At 45.2% G+C, this 24,627-nt stretch overlaps 1 long non-coding RNA gene across 1 annotated transcript in view; it reads left to right on the forward strand.

Annotated features, from left to right (window-relative positions):
• LOC149371310 (uncharacterized) overlaps positions 1-11,833 on the forward strand; it is a 200,936-nt gene extending 189,103 nt beyond the window's left edge. The window contains exon 3 of the long non-coding RNA XR_016286638.1: positions 11,777-11,833. This is a non-coding gene — a long non-coding RNA (uncharacterized LOC149371310). The remainder of the gene's footprint in view (positions 1-11,776) is intronic.
• The last annotated feature ends 12,794 nt before the right edge of the window (positions 11,834-24,627 follow it).

Below are 24,627 nucleotides of genomic sequence, written 5' to 3' on the forward strand. Positions count from 1 at the left end.
TTTTAACTGCATCTTTCCTTTCATCAGTGTGCTTTCTCCCGGTGAAAAAGGAAATAACCTGTCCTTTTTGTGGCGTGCTCCCAACATACAAAGCCGAGCGCTCAGGCTACGAATCGTCTTCTATTTCAATATCCATCTTCCCGTTCCTCTTCAGAGCCCTGTTTTTTTTCCTCCACATGGGAACATTACGCGCGAGGCAGGAAAGCAAAAAAAAAAGTTGCTCAAAGAAAGAAAGCAACCACGTGACACTAGTTGAAGACGGTGCCAGGATTTTATCAAAAGAAGTAAGAAGGAGAAAAAAATTCTTGCGCCATTCTGCCCCAGTCGTTGGAGAGAAGAAGATGGAGGAGCTGGTAGAAGAGGGAGAAGGGAAGATATATAATAAAGCTCGCCGAGACAGAGCCCAATCTCGCAGGCTTCACTTTTCCGGCTCCTCGAATACGCGCGCTCGTGCGAGTGTACGCTTGCCCGTTCGTGCAACAGCCGCGGCTCACGCTAGGCATTTCAGACGTTTCTGAAACGTCTAGGCTGGACTCTTTTTCTCTTTTTTTTCTTCTTTTCTGGGATATTTGTATAGAGCAGGAGAAGATATTTCGCTTCCAACTTTCGCCCGTCAAGTGCTCCAGGAAATAACGCCGAGGGATAGCCAGAAAATTAAGCCGCCGATCGAGATAGCGTGTACCGCGCAGCCTGCTTGGAGTACTTGTCAGTCTAGTAGTTTGCGGCGTAGAAGACGGTAATAAAGTCGTTGACATAAAGCGAGAAAAGACGGACCGGCAAAGCAAAAGCCCTTGCCCCAAGAGGGCCTGCACAGGTTTCTTTTTTTTTTTTCTCCCTTTGCGCCCGTTTCGTCGGAGCTTCACTGTCTCACCCACATTAAGAGCTATGGCAACCGACCCAGATTCAATTTCCTGCCAGGCAGCGTCTCCCTTCTTTTGGTATTTTGCGCGGTTGTCCGCTTATTTTCTTTTTGCACGTCTTTGTGTAGTCGAGGCCTATCCTTTTTGCGCTGACGTCATTTCTTCCTGAGCTTTATCCTCCACTCGAGGCGGCGATAATTTAGCCGCCGAGCGCCATTCGACGAGATTAGTACTTAAACGGCAGCTAGCTTCGTCGCCTTGCCACTCTATCAGGAAATAAAAACGCTACGTGTTCAAGAATGTGACACATGCAGTCTCCGACAGCTTAACTTCTCTCTTGGCCGCAAAGTTGGAGACTTGCGCGAAACTGGGAGCGCAAAGGAGGAGAACTGGTACATATATCCACTGCTAATAACGCAAAAAAGACGAAGAAAGCAGCATGACAAAGAACAATATTGAGCTCGTTCTCGGTCCATGTTTTTTTTTCTACTGTGCTGTCATATTCGGTCCTTTCTAACTGTAATTTAGTAGTAACTCACTCCAGCTCGGTCCCCGTTCAGCTCCGGCACCGTTACCTTTCTACCACACCATGAAACCAGCAGTGTTGTTTTCCGTGACGACAGCAGCGCCATGGTACACAAGCAAGCAAGAGAGCGGAGGAATTAAACAACTTTTAGGAGTACGCGCGGTGGCTTTTCGGCGCCTTGTGCTGTCACATAGCTCCCGCGACCGGCCCACTGCACGAATGAAGTTAGCGCCTTCTGTAGAATATGTTTTCTTGCTTCTGCAACGACTTAAGCAACTGTTCTCGACATACTCATCGTGGTAACTGCGGTATGCATTTGTGTGCCCATGTCCTACGCGGAGAAGCCACACGATGCTTTCTGTCTCTCTCCCTCTCTCTTCTATGGGCAAGCAATTCACAGTCAAACAAAGATAACAAACAAAGATAACATTTTATGTAGCAGGACATGCTCTCACCGCTGTATTGGTGATTTCTTGGCTTAGTAAGAGCTGGTGCAAATGTCGCTAAAACAATTTACTCTCCTACGTGATTGTAATTGATCCACGGGGTTTCATTGACAGTTCCATTATATTTTCTTCAGTTTCAAGCATTCCCCTTTAGCTTCAGCTTTTTTTCTTCCTCTTTTTATTAAAGAGGTACAGACATAAAATCTATTGGTTTCCATTTACTTGCCTCAAAAGTGCAAACTTGACGCCACGCTCGACCGGCCAAACTGGACAACCTCAATATTCATGACGTCAGCGTCTCCAGTCAGCACTGGTTGTTTATATGAAGAAGCAGTGTTCTCATTGTCGTCACAATAATTGGCGCAAGTGTACCTTGACGCCACTCGATGTGGGATTAAATGCCGAGCAGCTCATCGGGCAACATTCAATATCATATTGAATCGCCTCCGACTGAGACTTGCTTGAAGGTATCTCCTTACATCCATAAAACAAATCATAATTCTGTTTGCTTTTGAAAGTTTGAGTCTGTGCCCCTTTAAGTTATTTTCTCTACTCTTTCCCTACCGCCCTGCCGCGGTGGCTCAGTGGTTACGACGCTCGGCTGCTGGCCCCAAAAACGCGCTTCGATAAAGACGCGGGTTCAATCCCGGCCGCGGCTGCCGAATTTCGATGCGGACAAAATTCTAGAGGCCCGTGTAATGTGCGATGTGAGTGCACGTTGAACAACCCAGGTGGTCGAAATTGCCGGAGCCCTTAACTGCGGCGTCCCTCAGAGCCGGAGTCGCTTTGCGACGTTAAACCTCAATATACCAATAAACCAAAATCTCTTACTATCGGTTGTTATCGTAACTTTTTTCTGCCTGGAATATTCTTCGTGCTGTTTCGTACCATTCATATGTGTATGAAAATGCGAATCGGCTTAGGAAGCCACGTTCCTCATCACTTCACTTTAGTTCCTTAGATACCCCCAGTTAGGAGGTATTACATAAGGAGTGGGTACAGATAGAATCAAACTTTATGTACAAAATGTTATTCGTTAAATATCGCAGTTATACAATTTGAAAATGAAGATGGGCAGGTGGTTGTATTGTCGTCGTGCGGAAGGCCGCTCCAGTCTTTGGCTGAGCGAGGAAAGAATGATGCAGCAAAGTTGTGGTATGAGCCTGTGGACGGGAAACTTGCAGGGGATGACTAAGGCGGAGTGAAATGCGTGCTGGAGGGCTAATGTAGGGTGGAATACGCAAGGAGCTGTAAAAAACTTATGAAATAAGCACATACTGGCGATACGACGACGACAGGCAAGGTTTGTTAGGCTCAACTCTGCTTTTAAAGATGATACGCTAATATCTTATGAATAACATGAGTGAATGAATCTAGTGGCTCGGAGCGATTCTAGTGATGTTAACAAATAGATTTGGTTAGGGCTCCAAATGGATGTCTAGTTTTGTTCGAACGAGGGACTTGTAGGCAAGAAGCTCAACGTGTGGCGGTGCATGGCTCAAATGACGTTTCAAGAAACCGAGGGTTTTGTTAGCTGGTGATAGAATGTTAGTGACATGCGCATTCCAGGTTAGATCTTAGCTTAAGGTTACACCCAAGTGTTTATAGAAATTGGTCAATTCTACTGAGACGCCAGAGATTGCGTAAGAGAACAAAATTGGCTTGCGTTTGCGGGGAAATGACACGCGTTTGCATTTATTGAGGTTAAGCTCCATGAGCCACTGGCTGCACCAGTCTTCTATACAGGTTAGGTCGTTTTGGAGTGCTAGCTGATCGGATGGGTTATTAATTGTTCAGTAGACGACGCAGTCATCGGCAAACATGCGGGTGTTAGAGGAAACATGCATGGGTAAATCGTTGATATATATAAGAAAGAGAAGGAGTCCAAGTACTTAACCTTGAGGAACGTCTGATGCTACTGGGAGTGAATTAGAGGATTTGTTATTAATAAAGACAAACTGGCAGCGTCCTGCTAGAAATTGTTTTAGCCATTGTAATACATTTGGGCGTAAACTTCACAGGAAAAGTTTTAGAAGAAAGCGTTTTTGAGGTGCCGTTTCATTCCGTTCCGTTCTTAGGTACAGTCGTGGGCAAAATTAATAGAGCCCCCCCCCCCCCTCCCCCCTCGTGTTCCGAAGCCTGCCGCTCTGCATGAGGGCGCCACCTAACAAAGCCCCCCCCCCCCCCCCCCCGGCTGTCGGGACCAGCCCAGTCTACCGGTTTCGACAGCATGAGGGCCTCGTCAGATGGCGACCTCATGCAGAGCAGCATGGTTTGGAACACGAGGGAGAGGGTGTCTATTACTTTTTCCCACGACTGTACATCTCAAACGAGCGGTAATCTATCTGCAACGGCTGCTGCCTACGGAGCTGTGGTTGCTGGATAATTTTTCCCTCGGGCCACTACCATCTTTAAAACATAGTGACTGGCTAGTTGGTTCTGCATACTGGAAAATTGCAGCGCAGCAGTAACAAGGACGAGACGAGAAGGACGCAAACACAAGCGCTACAGCGCTTGTGTTTGCGTCCTTCTCGTCTCGTCCTTGTTACTGCTGCGCTGCAATTTTCCAGTATGCACTACCATGTGTTACTGCAGCGTGCAAATTCCGATCACCGTGAATTCTTCCAGTGTTGCCCGATTACCATAGCATCGAACACCTCGAACCGTAAGCCTTTCCTGCAGCTTAAATTTACCGTCTTCAGTGCTCTTTCTTCTTCTGTAATTTCTGTGCTGTTCTGTTCACTAGAGAACACCGCCACCAAGTTATTCCTTACAAACGGCGCGGAGTTCCGTATCTAAAGCAACCTTACAACCATAGCTGCAGGCGCGGAAGTCCGTATTAATGATTTAGCCTCGTATGTACAGAGGGCAAAACGCTTGTCTAGAACACGTTCTGGGTGTGTTTCGGGATGAAAACGCGATATCTAGCGATGACATTTGGTTAAAATGGTCTCGATGCAAGAATGGGCAGTTAAACTTATAGGATTTCATCATCATTTTTGCCTTCCTCATCACAGCGTCTTTGGGAGCTGCGGAACACACAGCTGGGTCGTTCTAGGCATGTGGTTTGCCCTCTGTACGTCCCACTAGGGCAGTTGGTCCTAAAGCACACACATGTTGACGCTACACGCCAAAAAATTTTCATCCCATATCCATGAACCTGCGCACTCCGTGTTCTTTTCTTCTTTCTTCCCTCTTCGTCCACGAATGGAATATTTATGCTGCATGGACCATACATCTGTGCTGTGCATGAGCCGACACCTTCGTATGTTCATCTCTTCATACTACAGCGTTTAATCGTTCTTTCAGACTTGTCTAACACTTTTCTGTTTTTTTCTTCCTTTCACTGAGCAAATAATAAAACTGCACATTCGGATAGACCCTACGATTATACCGAAACGTCGCCGTTTCTTTCCCCGTTCTCCGATATCTCCCCTCCGTATCCTACTTTAATTCTTCTCTCCGTGAGCTCTGGCGCCGCCAGTGCACAATTTTACGATAACGCTTTGGAACCGGCCGCTCGGTAGCACAATTCCGGCTTCACGTTGCCCTTTCCCTAAACGCTCTTCGCCTTCTCCCCATGCTGCCTGCTGTAAATTTCCTCTGACGATTGGGGAAAGAAAAGAAGACATTACAGGAAATGAGGAAAGGGGCAAGAAAATGATTGCATGTTGGTGGTAGTGCCAAGCAAAAGGGGGAAAAAAAACGAAATGACCAACTTTGGGCAAGGTGCGCAGCCATACTGTTCCCTTTCCCATTTCGACTCGCTTCCCATTCTTTCCGCGCTCACCCTCTCCTGTCTATTTTGTCTCTTCCCTTCTGCGGCGCTCTTTCCGCCGCCGGAAAGCACACGGTGCGCAGCTTGCGCAGAGCCGCTGAACCTTCCCCATTCCACCCTTTTTCCCTGCCGGTCGCGAACCCCTTCCACTAATCCAGGGATTCCGGGACGTGATCGCAGATTGCGCGGCCCACTAGGGGATTCGTTCGGTCGGCCGTCCAGCAAGCGGAGCTTGCGCTCGGCGTTCGATTTCCTAGTTAGTCGCAAGCATTTTTTATGCCCTTCCGTGGGATTAGCTTTTTTTCCGGAAATGAACTTCTTTCCCTCTTCCTCCTATTGTTCTTTGTTCGTCTTCGGTTTCGTCGTTTCACTTACTCTGACAAAGAGCTTTGCGCACAATTTTATATGGCCTCTTCAGATAGATTCTTCGAATAAGTGTGATGTCGAACTGCGTAATCCGAGGTTTACGCAAAAATACAGAGCGGAACGGACAGCTGAAAAAGGCGTGTTTCATTTTTTTTTTTTTGCAGCGCTGCTCAGACACTACCATTTTTAAGCGTATTCCCGCCCTAAAGCTTGTGTCAGTGTGCTATCGAACCGGTGGATCTTTCCAAGCAATACAGAAACAAACTGGAATCAATAACCACGTACTTGGCTCTCAGTGGTCAAACTTGAGCATAATTTCAGCGAACTGCATAATAATACACTCGAGGAAGATGACAAAATGAATTCCGATGACTTGAACCTTTCCTCATCTCGTTGTTAGACCCTCTGCTTAAGCTGTTCCAGCTTGGTGCGTGATAAAATTCCGAGGGCGCTGGCAAGGGCTATGTTTCATTGGCTTGTACTGCAGCACAAGTGACGTAAATGAGCTACGTGAACTTAATTTTGCGCCTCAAAATTAGGTAACATTCCTCGTTCAATGTTCAAGAAAAACGCGCCAAGCAGATTAGCACTTAGAACAGTTTCACACGGCGCTCCACTGATGCCTCCCTTTTCTAGCAAAGAATAAACTTCACTGTCGTAAACATGCATAAAAAAAATGATACGCAAGCGGCCGCGCGAAGGCTTTCCATTGGTGAATGCCTAACACAGTTTGGCACTGTCCCCTCAGACGGCATTACTATTAAGGTCATTAAGTTTGGTTTATGGTTTATGGGGTTTAACGTCCCAAAGCGGCTAAGGCTATGAGAGACGCCGTAGTGAAGGGCTCCTGGAATTTCGACCACCTGGGGTTCTTTAACGTGCGCTGACATCGCACAGTACACGGGCCTCTAGAATTTCTTCTCCAAAGAAATTCAACCGCCGCGGCCGGGATCGAACCCGCGTCTTTTGGGTCAGCAGCCGAGCACCATAACCACTGAGCCACCGCGGCGGATTAAGTGACGTAGGAGTGTTTGACTTAGTTTTTGCCACAGATAACATTTCACTAATGCCTTCCAGATGCGTGGAGTGTCTCGTTACAAGAAGAAAAGCTTGACTCTCACAGCTTTCACTCTCTATAAACGAAAAGGACAGCTGAAGAAACTATTTCCCCTGCCACCCTCATATAATCCACTAGGTGCACGCTCGACTAGTTGCATGACCGCCGATGGCAGATTGTCACTGTTTGGTATTCCCCAATGGACCGACTAGAAGACTGCATCATTTCATGTGTGGGTGTCGTCTCTGCGTCGTTGGTTATGAGGCATATACAATGACGAACATTAAAACAAAGGGGGAAGTTTGACGTGGTTATTTTTTTAGGACCTGTCTGTAAAAATACTGTGGTTTTATTTGGTTTTAACGTCCCAAAGCGACTCAGGCTACAAGTTACGCTGTAGTGAAGGGCTCCGGAAATTTCGACCACCTGGGGTTCTCTACCGTGCCCTGACGTCATACAGCACACTAGCCGCAAGAATTTCGCCTCCATCGAAATTTGACCGCCGCGACCAGGATCGCACCCGCATCTTTCGGGTCAGCAGCCGACCGCCATAACCACAGAACTACCGCGACGCTGCACAAAAATTGTTAAGCACTGTTCGTAGTCTCTGGAAGCAAGGTAAAGTGCGTTTTTGATGGATACTTATCAATTTCGTCGGCTGAACTAATTCATTCGGCGAGCACAAACGATGCCTAAAAAGGTCACGGAGGAAAAATTTAGATGTGCCTGTATCGATGGATTACTTAATTCTAACCACAAGACGCTCCTTTAATCAAAAACTTAGCTTTTATCATCACATACTCACAAGAGGAATTGTCCAAACAAGGAAGGGTAAAAGCTTGATATAACCGCACATAATTTAGGCTAAGAGAAAAAAACAAAGGAAGAAAACCGTTTCCTACACAAACAACGAGCAAGAGCTGAACTTAGAGTAGGAGGAGGAAAAGGGAGAAGAGTAAAACAGCACAGCATGACTAGCGCCCCTCGCAGGGAATCCTAGGGAAGAAGAGATTGCTAGAGAATAGCAGGGAAGAAATAAACTTGCGAACATCGCAGAGACCTGTACCTGTAGGCCACAGCAATATTCCATGCCGTACCGAAAATTCCTTCAGTCAGACGCAAAAATCTCTATTTCAGGTCCTCCTTCTCTGCACCAGATATAAAATTCTGTCAGTTTGGGAAAAAATAGAACATATCGGTTCCTAAAATTCAGTCCAGCTCCGTAAAAATTTTCTTGTCTCTAGACTTATCCCTCAAACTACCGCAAAAATAAAAATTCCCCGATAGGAACATCACTAGTAGCCCATCTGGGTAGCGCCAAACGGAGTCCATGGGGGAGCCACCAGATCTCCCTCTTCGTTGAGGACTCCCTCGAGCAGGCAGCAGTTATTTAGTAGGAACACATGACATTTGTCCAGCTGAGGAAAAATGATGTCTGCGCGCCAATGGAAAACCTTCAATACACATTAACGAATATGTAATTAAAATGTCTGCCACTGAAGACTGGTAGGGAATCACGAGCCGTGAGTGCTAACCTGGCCACATGGAACGTCGATAAGAGAATTTAAGATCAAATTTATTTATTTATTTATTTATTTATTTGTTTATTTATTTATTTATTTATTTATTTATTTATTTATTTATTTATTTATTTATTTATTTATTTATTTATTTATTTATTTATTTATTTAAAACGCTACAGTCTATGAAGACCAAGAAAAGTGCAAGGCTCGTCAAAAGAAATGCAATTCAGGTCCACCAGGAGCAAGCAACAAAACTTATAAAACAAACTGCAGTGCACAGAACACACTAGATATAATAAAAAAGAAAAAATGAGCTAGCAGGCCATAAGAAATTCAATACAGACTTTTGGTACACGTTTTTTTAAAAATAGTTGCATTATGAAGAGTTGCAGCATCAGTGATATCACTACTATTAATGAGAATGCATGCTTTATAATAAACGGGGGCGACAGCAGCATATTCTTTACCGGTTGCTACCCAGATGATCTCCCTATCCTGGCAAATTAGACTCTTTCAGAGCTTGTCCACTGGTTAAACTCTAATACTTTGCAGATGAAATTTTAAAAAACAAAAGTAATTATCTTGCAACCGAAAGGAAGCGTATTATGTTTCTCCAGATAGCTTGCTAATCCTCGAGCAGTATGGAAATTGTTAGCAGCTTTAAACCATTACGAATCTGGTTTGCGGAAAAACTCCTCTGGGATGCACACAGAGATCATGTATGTCTTAGGGTTGCTCGTGTGGTTGGCATTTTTATCTCGGTATCGCCATTTCTTCTCGGCTTTAATTAAATTATTCGATCTAAAACTGAATTCACGTCACACCCGCATTACTATAACCTAGTATGGGGAGCTGCTCAAAAGACCACTGTTCAAAGTGTTTGCCTCCTTCAAAACAAGGCTTTAAGAATTATTTTCAGCCAAACTTATGATCATCACTCCACATCCCTTTTTCACCACAGCAACGTACCTAGAATATTAAGTGCGTTTGATGTACATTTGTGCTTGCACTACAAATGGGAAACCCGGGATAATATTTCAACTACACCTGAAATTGCTAAGCTAGAGCTCCTAGTGCCTGCATACCCGCTACGTTGTCTACGGAACAATACCCTTACCACGACGTGAACTAATTACGGGCTACAGATGCTCGGATAGCATCTTCCCGCATTACTCAACCCTCTTTTTGATGCTTACATTGACATTAATAAGTACAGCAATGCCGATCTCCTGGCATTCTTTCTCTCAATGTTTTTCATTTTGTTCACTGTTTGTTTTATGGCTTTGTGGTTGTGCCTTGGTTGTCATGTGTTCTTTAGGGTTGATATGTGTAGTCTAGAGGAATGCAGAGTGCAACCCGTCAGTATGTCAAGATCGTGTTCCCTTCGTTCATGTGTGCTAAAAATTAATTTTTTCTTTTTCATTTGTTTCAGCTGTATAAGCACTTGCATTGGCAATAATGTAATAACGTATCACAGGTTGGGAGCGTTCTGTTGCCTTTTTGTGCGTTAGATATGTTTTGATTTACTTCATACTTATCTATATGAACCTTGCCTTTTTTAAACCTCACAGTCAATCTGTTTATTGTATTAAAATTAAGTACTATATTCTCTGTGCGCAGAATGCATAAATTATGCGTTCAGTCTATGCTATGAATTTTGTATGCTACTCGTTCTTTATGTTGTATCGCGCTTACTTTATGTTTCCGTTTGATCTTGCATATGTAACACTGTTCATTTATAGATTCTGAATTGTGCTTTATGTTTATGTACGCCTTCTTTGTTTTCATGTGGCTAATGACGGCACTGTTGCCGGATGTTGTGGGCCTTGGGAGCTTGTCACGCTGCGGCTTTTTTCCCTGAGACCCACTGCTTTCCGTCGCAGGAAATAAATAAACAAACTGTAAATACATATTATATAAATGCATTCCACTAGGAGATAGTGCGTGGAAAAAACTAGGTTAAAACTGTCAGCACGTGCAAAATATGGTTCCATTTGTAAAGATGGGAGTGTCGTGTTTCACGCCCCACACGTGACTGAGTGAGGAATCCTGATTGGATATTAAATTGGTGATCGCAGAGCAGAAACAGGAACCGTAGTGTAGCAAGCATTCTTCTGCATGTCAATACTAAATCCCTACAACAGTGAGAGACGAGGGTGAATCTAATCTGCAGTATGCATTGAATATAAAATAAACTGCTTTCTTCTGCACTATTTCTAGTTTCTTCACGTCTTTTTTCAAGAGACCCATGCCATGCAACCATATTTCAGCTTAGTATGCAAGCAGCTTAGCATGTGAAGGGGCTTCCTTTAATTTATAACGAACAAAGCTTACTTTTCTAAAAGTGGACACGCAGAGTTTACTAAGGTGGATTGTCCTGTTCAAGTGACTAGTGATGATGACACCCAGGCAGTTATATTCATCGACCTGGGCTATTGGACATTCATTGATTTCGTACGAAAATGAAGCGGGGTTTTCTTGTTAGTTATCTACAGAAAGACGGATTTTTTTGCTTAATTCCATAGGCGAAGGGTTGCACCTTTGGCATATAACATTAAAGTTATTGTCCATGGAAATTTTGCCTTTGGTACAACGGATAGTTTTGAATATAACCCACTCATCGGCAAACAGTGTTACACTGACGAATGCGATGTCAATGGGACAACGATGCCAGTTATGTATATTGAAATTCACTGCCAATTCAGTGCTGAAGTAGGATTGGGGATTAAGCAGCACCTACTACTGGCTTCCGGGATATCAATCAGGATTAATGGCAGGAAAATTGGGGATGCACAATTTCGACAAGTGCACCAATAGTGAAAGAAGCGTGTGTCGTCAACGATGTTTCTCCTTGCTGCGTAATGAAATTTTTAGATATTTCCCGATGTGTTCATCCTCTTCATCTTCTCCCCCATGTTCCCAGTACGCACTATGTGAATATCCTGTCTGACAAGGCCATGCCGTGGTTTCAAAAGAATGAGAAAAACACGGCGAGATACAAGCGCCAGCGTGTACCGCTTGTCCTCCACGATGCATCCGCGGCAGCAGGCCACTGAAATTTTTCATTACTCTTTCCGCACTCGAATTGCATCGTTGTAGTTTAACTTGTCACCAAGAGTATGTTGTCTGCTGCAGAAAATGTATCTAATTCTTAGTGAGGTTTTTTTTTATTTGGAAAGGTAAATAACACGTTTTTTGTTTCTTTTCTTCTTTTCTGCAGTCTGCTGCACGACACTGCAAAGCCTCCTTCAGCACATGTGACATAAGCAAAGGAGCCACTGCTTCACGGACCTATAGGGAATTCCGCTCAACTCACGTGAGTCGATTTGTATGCCAAAATCCGAAGAAGTTTAAATTTATCGTGGTATCAGAGTGGGCGCCTGATGACATAAAAATAAAAGGTTTGAAATACGCCCTAAAATTCACGTGTAAAGGTGTTGTGAATAACAGAAAAACAGTAGGCAATGACAATTTCTACCGACTGGGAAAGCTGAAATCGGGGGGGCTGAGAGCGAGTATGTTGCTCTGCGTGGAAGTTTAAACTAGGTGCAGTAGTGTTTTCCGAATAACACGAAAGCTACGCTTAAAACCATGTTTACTAAATACAGACTGGAGAGATCATCTTTTCATCTGTATAGTGGCCATCCCTGGTGGCCGGGCATCTTTAAAGCCTTCCAGAGTGCGTTTTGGACCGATTCTGCCGCGGTACTTTTTTTATGCCCGTAAAAAAATGCGGAACAGCCCACGCTGAGGCCATGTAATACACACGGGTGAAGCTTGCCGACTGTTAAAAGTGGCCAAGCTTATTTGCACCAGGTTCTAAATCGCGCAACTGGCTCGTTTGCATGTTGCTCGAAAGACGTCAAAAAGACGGTGTCGCTGCTGAAGAGCGGCGAATACCGATGTCTCGATCGCGACCATGTACAGCGGCCTGAGACGAATGGATATGTAGTGAGTGACATCTACTACGAACGCATTGCGTGTACATCCTTCCTCCTTCACTATGCGTTTACGATTGGCTTACAGGGCCGACCCGTTCCTCCTAATTCACTTAATAAGCGCGTCTCTGGCCGCTCGGTGAACTAAAAGCAGCAGCAAAACAAACCACGTAAGGTGAGACCGTGACTGGTAATAATTCTAGCCGCTCAAAGGAACGGTGTAAATGCGCGTAATTTCAAAATAGAAATAAAACGCCGCAATTATATGGAAAAAATATCTATACATTTACTTTCAGAGACTGACGAAATTAGATAGGTTTCTCTGGAGAAATATCACGGAAGTCTGACTTTGCCCCTACCACTATCCTACGAAGAACAGAATGCAGTTAAGCGCTGACAACAAACTAGCCGCCTCAGAATAACACACAACAGTTGCAGCTGCAGATTACTGGGCTGTGTTCGAAGACTTGGGAGAAATATATTCACATTACGCCCGTTCAATACAGCATCGGGGATATACTTATCGTCTATTCCGTTGTATTGGAGACCATACTTGCTTTTTTAGTTTCCTCTTTTTGTTCGATCTTTTGCACTAAACCTAAGAGCGAAATGAAATCAGAACCGCTTTACATAGCGGTTGCAACACTAAACTAAAACCTGCTGTCATTTTTTCTACACTTCGCATTGTACGCCTCGTCTTTAATAAACATGACCTAGCAGAATCATCTGGCTAACCAGGAACCTGGAACAAGACCTGAAAAAGAGCTCCCTGCTACGGGACGGCTGAGCAAAAGGAAGGCTAATTTTACAGCGCGATTAAAGCGAGACGCGATCGATAGGTCAAAGAATGGAGCTCATCATGCGAGTGTTTTCCAGGCCCGCGGTGCGGTTAAGCCTTCTCTTTCACGGCGTGATTCGAGCGCGGCTGGCGTATACGGAGCGGACGATCTTCTTAAAGAAAGGTCAGAAGCGCTCCGCTGCGCGCGCGCCCATTCGGTGGCGGAGACGGGCTGCGGGTCTCCCTGTTCAATTTCAGAAACGAAGGCAAGGAAAGAAGCAGGCAGCTGTAAGTTTTAAATAAACCGCTCCCCGTCGCCGTTTCGGAATTTTGAATGTCCCTTTCAAGGGCTCTGGCGCTACACTCTCTTGAGAAGAAGCGAGCAGCTGGTCTCGGATCCCTGCTTTTCTTACCTCGCTGCCTCTCTGGGTGGATGAGTTTTTTTTTCTGTAGATATTTTCTTCCTTCTTTTGATTGTGCACAGGCCAAATTGCTGGCCCAGCGAGAAACGATTAGACTGTTTCGATTGCTCAACTACCCTCCGCAGCTTCTCCCCTCTCACCGCGCTATACGCCTCCCATGTTTTGTTCTACTTTTTTTTTTATTTCCCTCTCACTTGGTTCCTGGTCTTTTGAAGTGCACCACAGCGCGTGCTTGTGGCAATTTCCCTGTCAGCTATTTCGTTTCCCACCCAACTTCCCGTCCTCTTGTTCTTTGTCTGTCACCACTTCTAGGTATGGCTCACGGAAAGTAGTCTGTATACTAAACCTCCGTTCTTTTTTTTTCTTTCTTCTTTGTCTCCGGGCGCACGTACTGTCTTCCTTATCTTTCTTGCCGTTGTTCTTGAATTTGAGTCGCCTTTCTTCGGCTCTACTGAGGTACGCGTGCTCGGGTTTCCTTGTGTGGGTGACAGGCCGCGAGGTCTGAATAACGAGATGTGAAAGTATGGCGCGGATAAGACGTAATATAAGAAAGCGCCGCGTCCGATGAAATCACGCTGAGCCAGCGCTTGGTTCTCCGAATCTGGCATTAATTTCTTCTCTCACCTTTTCTTTGCCTTATTTATGCTTCTGAGCGGTGTTATTTCTGCTTCTCCTTTAGCCTGAAGCTTTCGTATACGCCGTATGAAAGAAACGCCCACGAAACAGTAGACGGTAAGGGAAGTATATGCGTGTTAGTGAATTAAGTCCGGCATTTTCTATCTCCGAGCAAAGGCTTTCGAAGTCTGTAGAAATGGCATGCCGAAGAATGTGAGGCTAAAAAAAAATGGAGAAGAAAAAAATCTATTACTGAAATTGCACCAGTTCTACATTCCCGTCAGTTTTGTGCCTCAACTTGACTACTGCTACATTTTCTCCAGCGCTTAATAAAAAGCTTTAGAAATTCGAATTTTTCTTTTTCTCGTTCTCCTTCCCTCTTTCTATTTCAACCCCTCGAACGACGTAGTTGTTCGCAAATCTTTCTTTGGGGACTTGTGACAGAGACCGCCCAGAAAAAGAAATGAAATTAAATGTGAAGCGCAGGATTCTTGCAAAACAACCATGCTCATCGCGTCTATAATTGAAGTTTGCGGCACCGCCTGACTTCCTAATTTTTTTCCTATCGGGTTTACTGTGTAGTTGACTGTAGTCTATTGAAATCGCCCTGAATGTTCTGGGCTTTATGGCCATTCACCTTACGGAGAGCGCAGTAAATTTCTCACGACTTCTGCACTTGTCCTCCGTAAAATTAATTCTCTTTTAACCTGTGTTCTTCACGGCGACACAAAGATTGCTATTGGACACGCTGATGCTGTGTGTATGCGAAGGAACGTTAGCGAGCTATCCTGCACATAACTGCCTGCGTATTGTTCCTATCAAGCAAGATGAAGAAACAAACTTCGTCGATTTAACAAGATTGAGCTCTCTATACGTGTCTGAGGTATGTGAATATTTCGGCAGTGTCTTTATGAGGACTACAAACGCCTTCCTGAACATTAAATCATAAAGCTAGTTAGTTAGTTAGTTAGTTATATGGGGTTTTATGGCGCATAAGCAACTATGGCTATCATGCGCCAAACACAATAATCATAAAGCATCCGTTGATTTCAGGTTACAATAGTAGCTATATAGATGACATCAACCTTATGTTGCAGTATAGTGCGCTTTAAAACCTCCGCATCCAGGTACCCTCGGCACAATTGAACACCTACCTTGCCGCCGACTCTATCTTCCATAGCGCGATAGTCTGTGCAGGCAGCACTGCACCTACTCCGTTCACGCTCCCTCACGAAGCAGAGTACTTAACACCGCCTGCAAAAAAAAAGCATTACTTCAATGTTTAAAAAACAGATACTTAATCACCCACCTGTTGGCAAAGTGTCGTTGTTTCAGCAGAGTTGTAGTCGTCGGTTGTTTCATGTTTAAGGGTAACTTGCGCTGATCCCTCCGCTAGGGTTAGTTCATCTTAATGAGGATGCGGCTTTTTTTTTTTCACGGCGGACCCATGGTATGCTTACGTTCTGTAGGCAAGGCGGCCTGAATGTTCCTTCCCTTACGCTCTCTCACTTCCTTTATCCCCCTCCAATTTGTACAGTTCAGCTAGGCCTGTGACCCGTTAACTTTCCTGACATTCCTGTATTTTTTTCCTCTATCATCCTTGCCTCTCTGTTCACATCGCCAACATGTCGCTCTCATTGGGCATTTCAGCGCTAAGTACTCTTTATGATGCCTTTGTGCAGTATAACAGAGCAGTTCTCAGCTCTCCTACGTACAATCCAAGTTCTGAGAGTACGATGCGTAGGTCAGATTTTATACTATCTTGAGTTTAACGGTGCACTCATGTCTGCTACTTAGAGAAGCAGGCAAGCACAGGAAAGGAGGTAGAACACAAAATATCTTTTTGCGCTGTGCGATGTCAGCGCACGTTACAGGACCACAGATGGACTGAAATTATTCCAGAGCCCTCCACAAGGCGTCTTTGATAGCCCATGTGTTCATTCAGGACGTTACGCCCCAAATAAAACATTAGGGAAAGGGGAAAGATACCGCAACATATCTGAGATGAAAAAAACACAATTGTTACCCACCCCAAAACACATTGCAGAAGTACAGTTTCTTGACAATAAACATTCATATTTCAATCTTCATCACAGATTAGGATGTTAAGCATCAAACTGGCAACTAACAACGCAGGTTTATGCTCTCTTAAGTAAGGAACGTTGCCGGCTGGTTGGGTCTGCATGCTAACTTCTGAAACAAGCGCTACATTAACGCACACACACACACACACACACACAAAAAAAAACAGGACACCTGTGCTTGTCGTCGTGTCTTTTTGTACGTGTTAACGTAGTGCCCTGCTTCGCAAGCTGATGGGCATTCTTACTCAGACCGCACATTCCAAAAACAGCAGCGAGCCGCTGAATGCGTAGTACAGCACAAGAAACACCTCAGCCAGGTTCCAGGAAAGGTATAGCTGCGGTAAACCTCACTCGAAAGCTTCAGCGCTGCCTCCGATCGCTGATAGCGTGAGACATCGAATTCCTCTGTGCGTGACCTCTGCTACTTGCGCGCTGTCACTGGTCTTGCCACAACCGAAGAAGGCATTTTATGCTTTCTGCACTCGACGAATCTTATCTGGTTTGGTCGAGATAACTCAGCACACTGTCGACGATGCTGCTTGCGCGACGCCCTCGATTATAAAGCTCATCGACCAACGCGCCGCTGCTCAGGGGAGGGGTTGGCGTGAGAGACCGCAGCATTTTGCTCAACTTTTTTTTTAAACTCCGCCCCGAGAACTTCCCCGGCATTAGCATATTTCGATGCCTCGACTCGCTTTTGTTGTATCTAGGCGCCGATAAATACCGATGTACAAGCACCCCGCCCCTCATCCGTCATCTGTTTTGTTTTGTCGAAAGTGCGACCTATGATGTGACAGAGCAGAGAAAGAGGACGACGACTACGATAACTAAAAACGAGTGCGACGTAAATAAAACAAAAACGTCAAAGCAGCCGAAAATATCGCGTTCTCAGCCCGCCTAATAGAGTTCGCCGCTTTGGCTCCGGCCATAAGCTTTCCCCAAATCCTCGAAGCAGCTTTTTTTTCTCGCCTTCCTTCTCTTTCCTTCGTCGCGCCGCGCTCGTCAAGTTGCCAGGCCGGCGTCCGAAGTGCCTTGCGCCGCCTTCGGTGGCGTCGGGTCTCTGTCGTTCCCGAAAACCCATTAAAATTTTGATGCGAACCTGCAGCCACTGCGAACAAGGCCAGAGGGAGACTGAGGAAGAGCGGGAGACTCGGCCGTAGGAGCTAATAGGAGTTCTGTCAGGTTAGCCTGATGGGCGTCTTAAAAAGTTCGTGTCTTTTCTCTACGTTCTCTGTTCTTACCTCTTATCCGATCTTTGCACGCCTTCTCGATTTTCTGGTAGCGACTAATCAGACGTATCGGGGAACAGGCCCACAGGAAGCATTAAAAAGCTAGAAAGTCGATAACTCGGGGAGCTTTACAACAGGTACACAGCTCTGGCCTGGTATCCATCTAACAAGATAATGAAGGGAGGCTTAGTTTCTAGCACTGGGGGGTGGCTGAAAACGTACGGTACTGTCTTGAGCATGCGCATACAGTTGGGTGCCAAACCGCCTCCTGAAAAGTCTCTTCGAGTTTCTAGGTTTCTTTATTTTTTCAGGTGGCAGAGAGAAACCCAATCTCTTTTTTTTTTGCTTTATAAACAGGTTTTCCTGAAGTTTATATGTAAATGCAAGCATGGCTTGAATCTGTGATTAAAATGGTCGGAACAGATGCCGCGACAGTAAACTAGACTCCAAACAAATGAACAGTGGAACAGTGCACGATGAGTTGCCTAAGTTCCGAGTATCATCTTATTTTCTAATCAGGATTGCTTATCTTCCCATTTCAGGCTGCCCTATTAGTGGGAAGGAGGACTTCGTCCGGTGATTTAAAGGCCGGCTTTCCCTACTACCCGAGTGGATGATATGCTTTTTTGAGTGTGTGCTTCAGTGACCGCTCTCTGTTCTTATATCTTTCTATTTGCTTATTTACAAATTTTACACGCGGCATCACTGCCAAATAAAGCCCGTTGCTCTTCATCACTCAGGAGAACCGAATTCTTAAAGTCCCACAACTTATATGGCTATTTAGTAATGGCGCACTAAAAAGCTTTAATTACAACGACGTCCCTGCTAGAATTACGAAATTATACAGTTTAGTTAACCAACCTGCTGGTTTGCAGCTCCTAACTGTTTTCTGATGTCGGCTGCCGGGGACATTACTACGCTCAAGAAAACATTCCTTTACCAAACAAATTCGACTGTTGCATATTAATATTAATATTTGATGTTTGGTTTGGTTTATGGGGTTTAACGTCCCAAAGCGACTAAGGCTATGAGAGACGCCGTAGTGGAAGGCTCCGGAAATTTTGACCACCTGGGGTTCTTTAACGTGCACTGACATCGCACAGTACACGGGCCTCAAGAATTTCTCCTAGGGCGGCATAACGGAGCAATTTAAAAGCTGTGCGGCCACTGACGCAGAACAAACGTTTCCGCAAAAAAACACTTGCTAAGCCTCTCCCGAACACCCCTATCAACATTTACCCTTGCAAGCTCTCGACACTTGTTTCTGGTAGGTTCAAAGAGTCCATCACAGTACTCAGCTTTCAGGCCTTGCATATTTGCATATTCAGCCCCGGTAATGTAAAGCTATATCAAGTTTTCCTCCCATCAATCATGGCTCTCCTCCCTGACAAAGCAGCACGCCATGTCGGCCGCTAATGAACGTTTTTACTTAATTCGTACGTGCCGCGGGAGCTCCCTCAACGTTGCAGCCTCACAAGCGGCGGTAGCCGTCAACAAACATGCCGTGACAAGGGGCATTCTGTGACACCAGCGCCACCAGCAGCCGCCGGAGCAACGCCGATTTCGTTTGGCCTCTTCCGGGTGGGGACACACGGTTGCCTCCTGCACGCTTAGCGACGGCCGACTCGCACAGCAGTGGCGGCGAGGCCGACTGCGTTTTCTACTCGTGGCACGCCACTGGCTGAGCGCGTGCTAAATCTAGAAGCACAAGACGACTGCTGGAAGTTGTTGCCACGCCTCATACTAGCCGTTGTGTCTTCCATCCCCAAGCCAGCAGCCGAGCACTAGCTTTGGAGCTTCTGAATTCCCGACGTTTCAAACGATGACAATACAAGCCCTCCCAATTTTTATTAATTAATTTATTTATTTAGTTAGTGAGTTAGTCAGTTAGTTACTTTGTTTGTTTGTTTGTTTGTTTGTGTTTCTGTCTGTCTGTCGGTCGGTCGGTCGGTCGGTCGGTCGGTCGGTCGGTCGGTCGGTCGGTCGGTCGGTCGGTCGGTCGGTCGGTCGGTCGGTCGGTCGGTCGGTCGGTCGGTCGGTCGGTCGGTCGGTCGGTCGGTCGGTCGGTCGGTCGGTCGGTCGGTCGGTCGGTCGGTCGGTCGGTCGGTCGGTCGGTCGGTCGGTCGGTCGGTCGGTCGGTCGGTCGGTCGGTCGGTCGGTCGGTCGGTCGGTCGGTCGGTCGGTCGGTCGGTCGGTCGGTCGGTCGGTCGGTCGGTCGGTCGGTCGGTCGGTCGGTCGGTCGGTCGGTCGGTCGGTCGGTCGGTCGGTCGGTCGGTCGGTCGGTCGGTCGGTCGGTCGGTCGGTCGGTCGGTCGGTCGGTCGGTCGGTCGGTCGGTCGGTCGGTCGGTCGGTCGGTCGGTCGGTCGGTCGGTCGGTCGGTTCGGTCGGTCGGTCGGTCGGTCGGTCGGTCGGTCGGTCGGTCGGTCGGTCGGTCGGTCGGTCGGTCGGTCAGTCGGTCGGTCGTGAGACAGAAAAGTGAAGACCGGTCCGGAGGTTAATCAGTCGTACGTCTCTTCGTCTATTTAAAACAGGAGGAAGAAAAAACGCTCTCCATACCCACCCGCCACATTCGACCTTGATCGTAGTCTACACTCACTAAAGTTACATAGTTTACAATCACTGTGGTGTGTTTCACTCGCTAAAATGATGCTCTACTCAGCCAGCAGATTTAACTGTATTTATGTATTTATTTATTTATTTATTTATTCATTTATTATAAATAGTGTTAAGGCCCGCAGGAACAAACGAAAGGAGTAGTAACGCTTACGTTATTAGCAACACAAAGTCACAGAATAAGTACAAGTAACAGGCACTTTGAATGGAAATCATGATGGCATTGTTACATTACTCGTATTTTGCACTCCAGACAATGAAGCTCTACGTCACATCTAACAGTGATCGCAAAGTTAGCGCTGTCACAAATGGATACTGTAGAGGCAAGAAGGCGGTTGCATTCATGAACTAAGAACGAAAACCACGCAAAGGACGATACACAGGGAAGAAGTAGACAGGACGAGCGCGGACCGCGCTCTTCCTGTCTACTTCTTCCCTGTGTATCGTCCTTTGCGTGGTTTTCGTTCTTAGTTCATGGATTACCAACTAGCCCCCCATCGTGCACTCCTTCGGTTGCATTCAGTGGCGGTTCTTGGTAAAAAGGAATGATGGTACATATTAGTGAGACAACATGGCACATCAACTTTGTGTATATGTGTAGATGAAGTGTAAGTTGGCGTTGTGAAAAGATATTCGTTCAGGAGAGGAGTGAGGTAATATATATGAAACAGACAGAGGCGAGAACACTTGCGGCGTAATGAAAGGTCAGGCAGATCTAGGGGATTTTTTGATGGATGTGACGCTAGAATGACGCGAATAATTAGAGAGAACAAAACGGGCTAAACACGGTTTTGAATTTTTTTTTAAATTGAATCCAAACTTTATTTCACAAATGTGCACATTCTTTAGAATGAGCCACAGGCCAAAAGCTAAAGAAAATAGCTTGAAAATGCCTGTGGCTCATCTAAGAGCCATTACAAAAAAATAAATAAGATAAACACATACATACAACGGTTCTAAATTATTTCGTCGTAAATGATGAAATTGCTTACATACTGTTATGCATGGTAACATACTGTGAAGTACGATTAAATACTTCTACGTACTGCTAGATATATTACGTACGGTTACGTACTGGATCCTGTTAAACAGGAAATCCTTGAGCCTTGCGACCACTTCGAGGTCAGTATTAAGAAGGGAGAGTTTGAAAACTAGTAAGTCGTGAGAAACATAATCGAAAGCTCGCAAGAAGTTGATAAATGAAGTGGTCGGTGTAAAATGTCTGATCTGCATTATTGGACAACCCATTCATAAAATAATTTAATTGAGTTTCGCAGTCAAGGAGACCAGTTATTGGTTGAATAGATCGCACCTAATTTATGAACCGAAAGCGCCTTTCCCGCCTTCCATTATTTGCGTAGGGCAGAAAGCTGTAACGACTGGTGAAAATCCTCAATAAAATAACGGGTCAAAAACTGCAATGATTTTAGCATTTATGAATTAAAGGAGCCAGGGCCACAAGACCAAGATATTTTTTTTATTTCTGATGAAAACCCTGCGTGTTATAAAAGTGGTACAGCTGAAGGTAACGACTGCTGAAAAAAATGAGAAGGTGTAACTCAGGACATCACAGCGCTTGTGAGACGGAACAAGCAGGTGGATTGAATTAACTGGGGAACATTCTCTTTAGTAGCAGTAACAACAGACCGAAAAAATTTCGTGGATTAAAAACCAAGAACCGATTGATAATGTTATTCAGAAGCGTATTTTTGGCATTAGCTACATCCGAAAAAAATTCATCGGCGATAACGAAACTAATCATTAGGATGATTTGTAACTTCAGCGCGTCGAAACACTCCCTTTATTTTCTTGCGCAGGCGCTTGAGTGAATTGATAAACCACGGTGAAAGGGAATTAGATGGCACATTTCTTTTAGGCACGTAGCGTTCAGTTAAATGCAGAAGTTGTTTCTTTTTTTTTATACAGAGAACAGTTTTAATCTTCAGTTCGTTGTGAAAAGTTTGCGAAGTAGTTTGCAATGAAAGGCTCAAACTCGGCTGGTATTTACGGAACATCGGCTCTGTTCGAATCTAGTTTAATTTTTGAGCTTTTATTACTGATAACATGCGTATTTAGAGTGAAGTTAGTTGTTATATGGTCGCTTATTCTTTGCAAAAACGTTAGAGTTGAAGCCAAGTTTGGTGCAGTGGTAACAATAAAATCTAAGATGTTGGCAGAAGTCGAGGTAGTACCCATGGAGCAGCGTACGAGTTGGGTAGAGTTAAACTCATGACAGAGGTTTAAATATTCTGAAAATTGAGAACTCTGTCACAGCCACAGGATCAATCGACCGCACAACATTCGGAACATTTAAATCCCCCAGTATAAGAAAATGTTACCTAGGCTGTCTGATAATAAGGGTGATTAATTTCATCATGAAGTTCATGACAAAACGAAAAGGAAGCTGCAGGCAGCCTAGAACAGGCTCAAAAAATAAACTCATGGTTAGCAGCACACACTACTAGACGCACAAGTTCTAATGATAATGCAGGCGAAATGTTTTATAGCTATTATTAATATCCCTCCTGATCGAATGATGCGGTCATATCGGCACAGATTATGAGTGTTTTCACGATCCAGTATTTCACTGCTTTTTATTTTTGTAAACAGCTATGTTTCAGTGATTATAACAATATCTGCAGAACAGGACTCTTGGCTGCCGATAAATCTGTGCGTTTGTTAAGTGCACCTCGTGCATTATTGAAGAGTATCGATAATTTTTTAGCTTTTTCAGCGCGCAACAGAGAGCTATGAAGAATCATTCTGGTTGGTGACTGCAGGCTTAGTTACTGCCGCATGCACGTATAAGGAGGTATAAATATTGCAGTCTCTATCTGCGATTGTGCAGTAAACTTAGGGGGGGGGGGGGGGGGGGTTGTTATCGATAACATTCTTGTAATGAATTCTGAAGGGCTATCCACCGGCATTAACAAATTCAATAAGTTTCTCACACAACAGTCTCCCTGTTTTGAAAAATGAGAAAACCTCAGGCATATACACTAGAGTCTTTCAGCTTTGCCTATGGGAAAAAGATACTATTTTTAATTTTAAATAAGACCATGGTAATGATGGGGTGAGTCATATTTGCAGGAAACGACCAGAATCCGTGCGCTTGAAATAGAGCCGTGTCCGCAATTGAAATATTGAGATGCAATGACAGTGTGTCCCGAAGTCGGGTTACAGGCTCATCCTAGGTCTCCGCGAGAATCTCAGCGATTCCGTAAAAGAGAAAAATATCAGATTAACCATTTTTTTTTTATCAATCCACAAGGTCATCAAGGCAGGAAGTAAGAGAAATGTTCTCAGATTGGGATGCAGGCGGCTGCAGATCTCGAAGCTTTCGATGAAGGATTCACGCTTCGTCAGTGTGGTCGTTAAATACGAGACAGTTTGAGCGAACGCCTCTTGTTTTTAAGTTCGCCTTGTGCACCCATTACGCTGGGTGTGTTTTGAGTAAAATTTGCATGAGAGGTTGCTGATAGCTATAAGCAGCTGGTTATGCTGTGTCATAGAAACTTTGAAAGGCCCGGGGTTCACCTCAATGTTGCCACAAACCATTAATTTTTTTTCCGCTTGTACAAAGCATGTAATGCTAATACTCAGCATAAGATGTTTGCAGTGTGCAGGGCATTCCATCAGTTACCTCAAACACAGTTCCGGTTTATGAAGCGAAACAAGTTTAAGCACTCTATTACCGGGCAGATTCATTTCTCCACTGGGCATACCCTCTCGTCCGTGTAGAGAAGGAAATTAAGTCCACCTAATAAACTGCCTTTTTCCAGAAATATATTTCTTCAGGGTGCACTGAGTACGTCACAACGAACAACGCTGACCTCACGCCTTAAGAGTAAGGCGCAGGCACTGGCGTTGCCCCCAAGATAGAGGTAACGTACCTAGGGACGGAATACACTCAGATGCTGACGTCTTCTGGGCTGGATGGCTGCTGGAGAGAGCAAAGGGCGATCCTGTTGTTCCGACGAGTGTAATAACAATAAAACTAAAAAAAAACAATTGTCTATCTTAGTAGCAGTAAAAAGCGAGGAATTGATCCTGAAAAAGGTGCAGCCAGATCGCCACGTGGCGGGGGAAGCCAAGCAAGCTTGGAACACATACTTACGCCTAAGGGAGTAGCTTGGCCGGGGAGAGAGCCCATTACCAAGGTCCGGTCCATAGCTAGCCTTTCAGGCCCTCGGGACGGCGTCGGACGGTCTGGTTTGCTCTGCTGATTCCGAAGAACACAGTGCGCAAGCGGCAGTGAGCCACGGAGCCAGTATCATCTGGAAGCCTGGTTGCGTTAATTCTGTGGGCACATGCACATCTCTGAGTCCGCGCGCGCGCGTGTGCGTGCGTGCGCGTGCTTGTGCGTGCTTGTGCGTGCGTGTGCTTGCGTGT

Source organism: Amblyomma mixtum, chromosome 1 (genome assembly GCF_055824585.1).
Source record: "Amblyomma mixtum isolate Tamu chromosome 1, ASM5582458v1, whole genome shotgun sequence".
NCBI classification, from domain to species: domain Eukaryota; kingdom Metazoa; phylum Arthropoda; class Arachnida; order Ixodida; family Ixodidae; genus Amblyomma; species Amblyomma mixtum.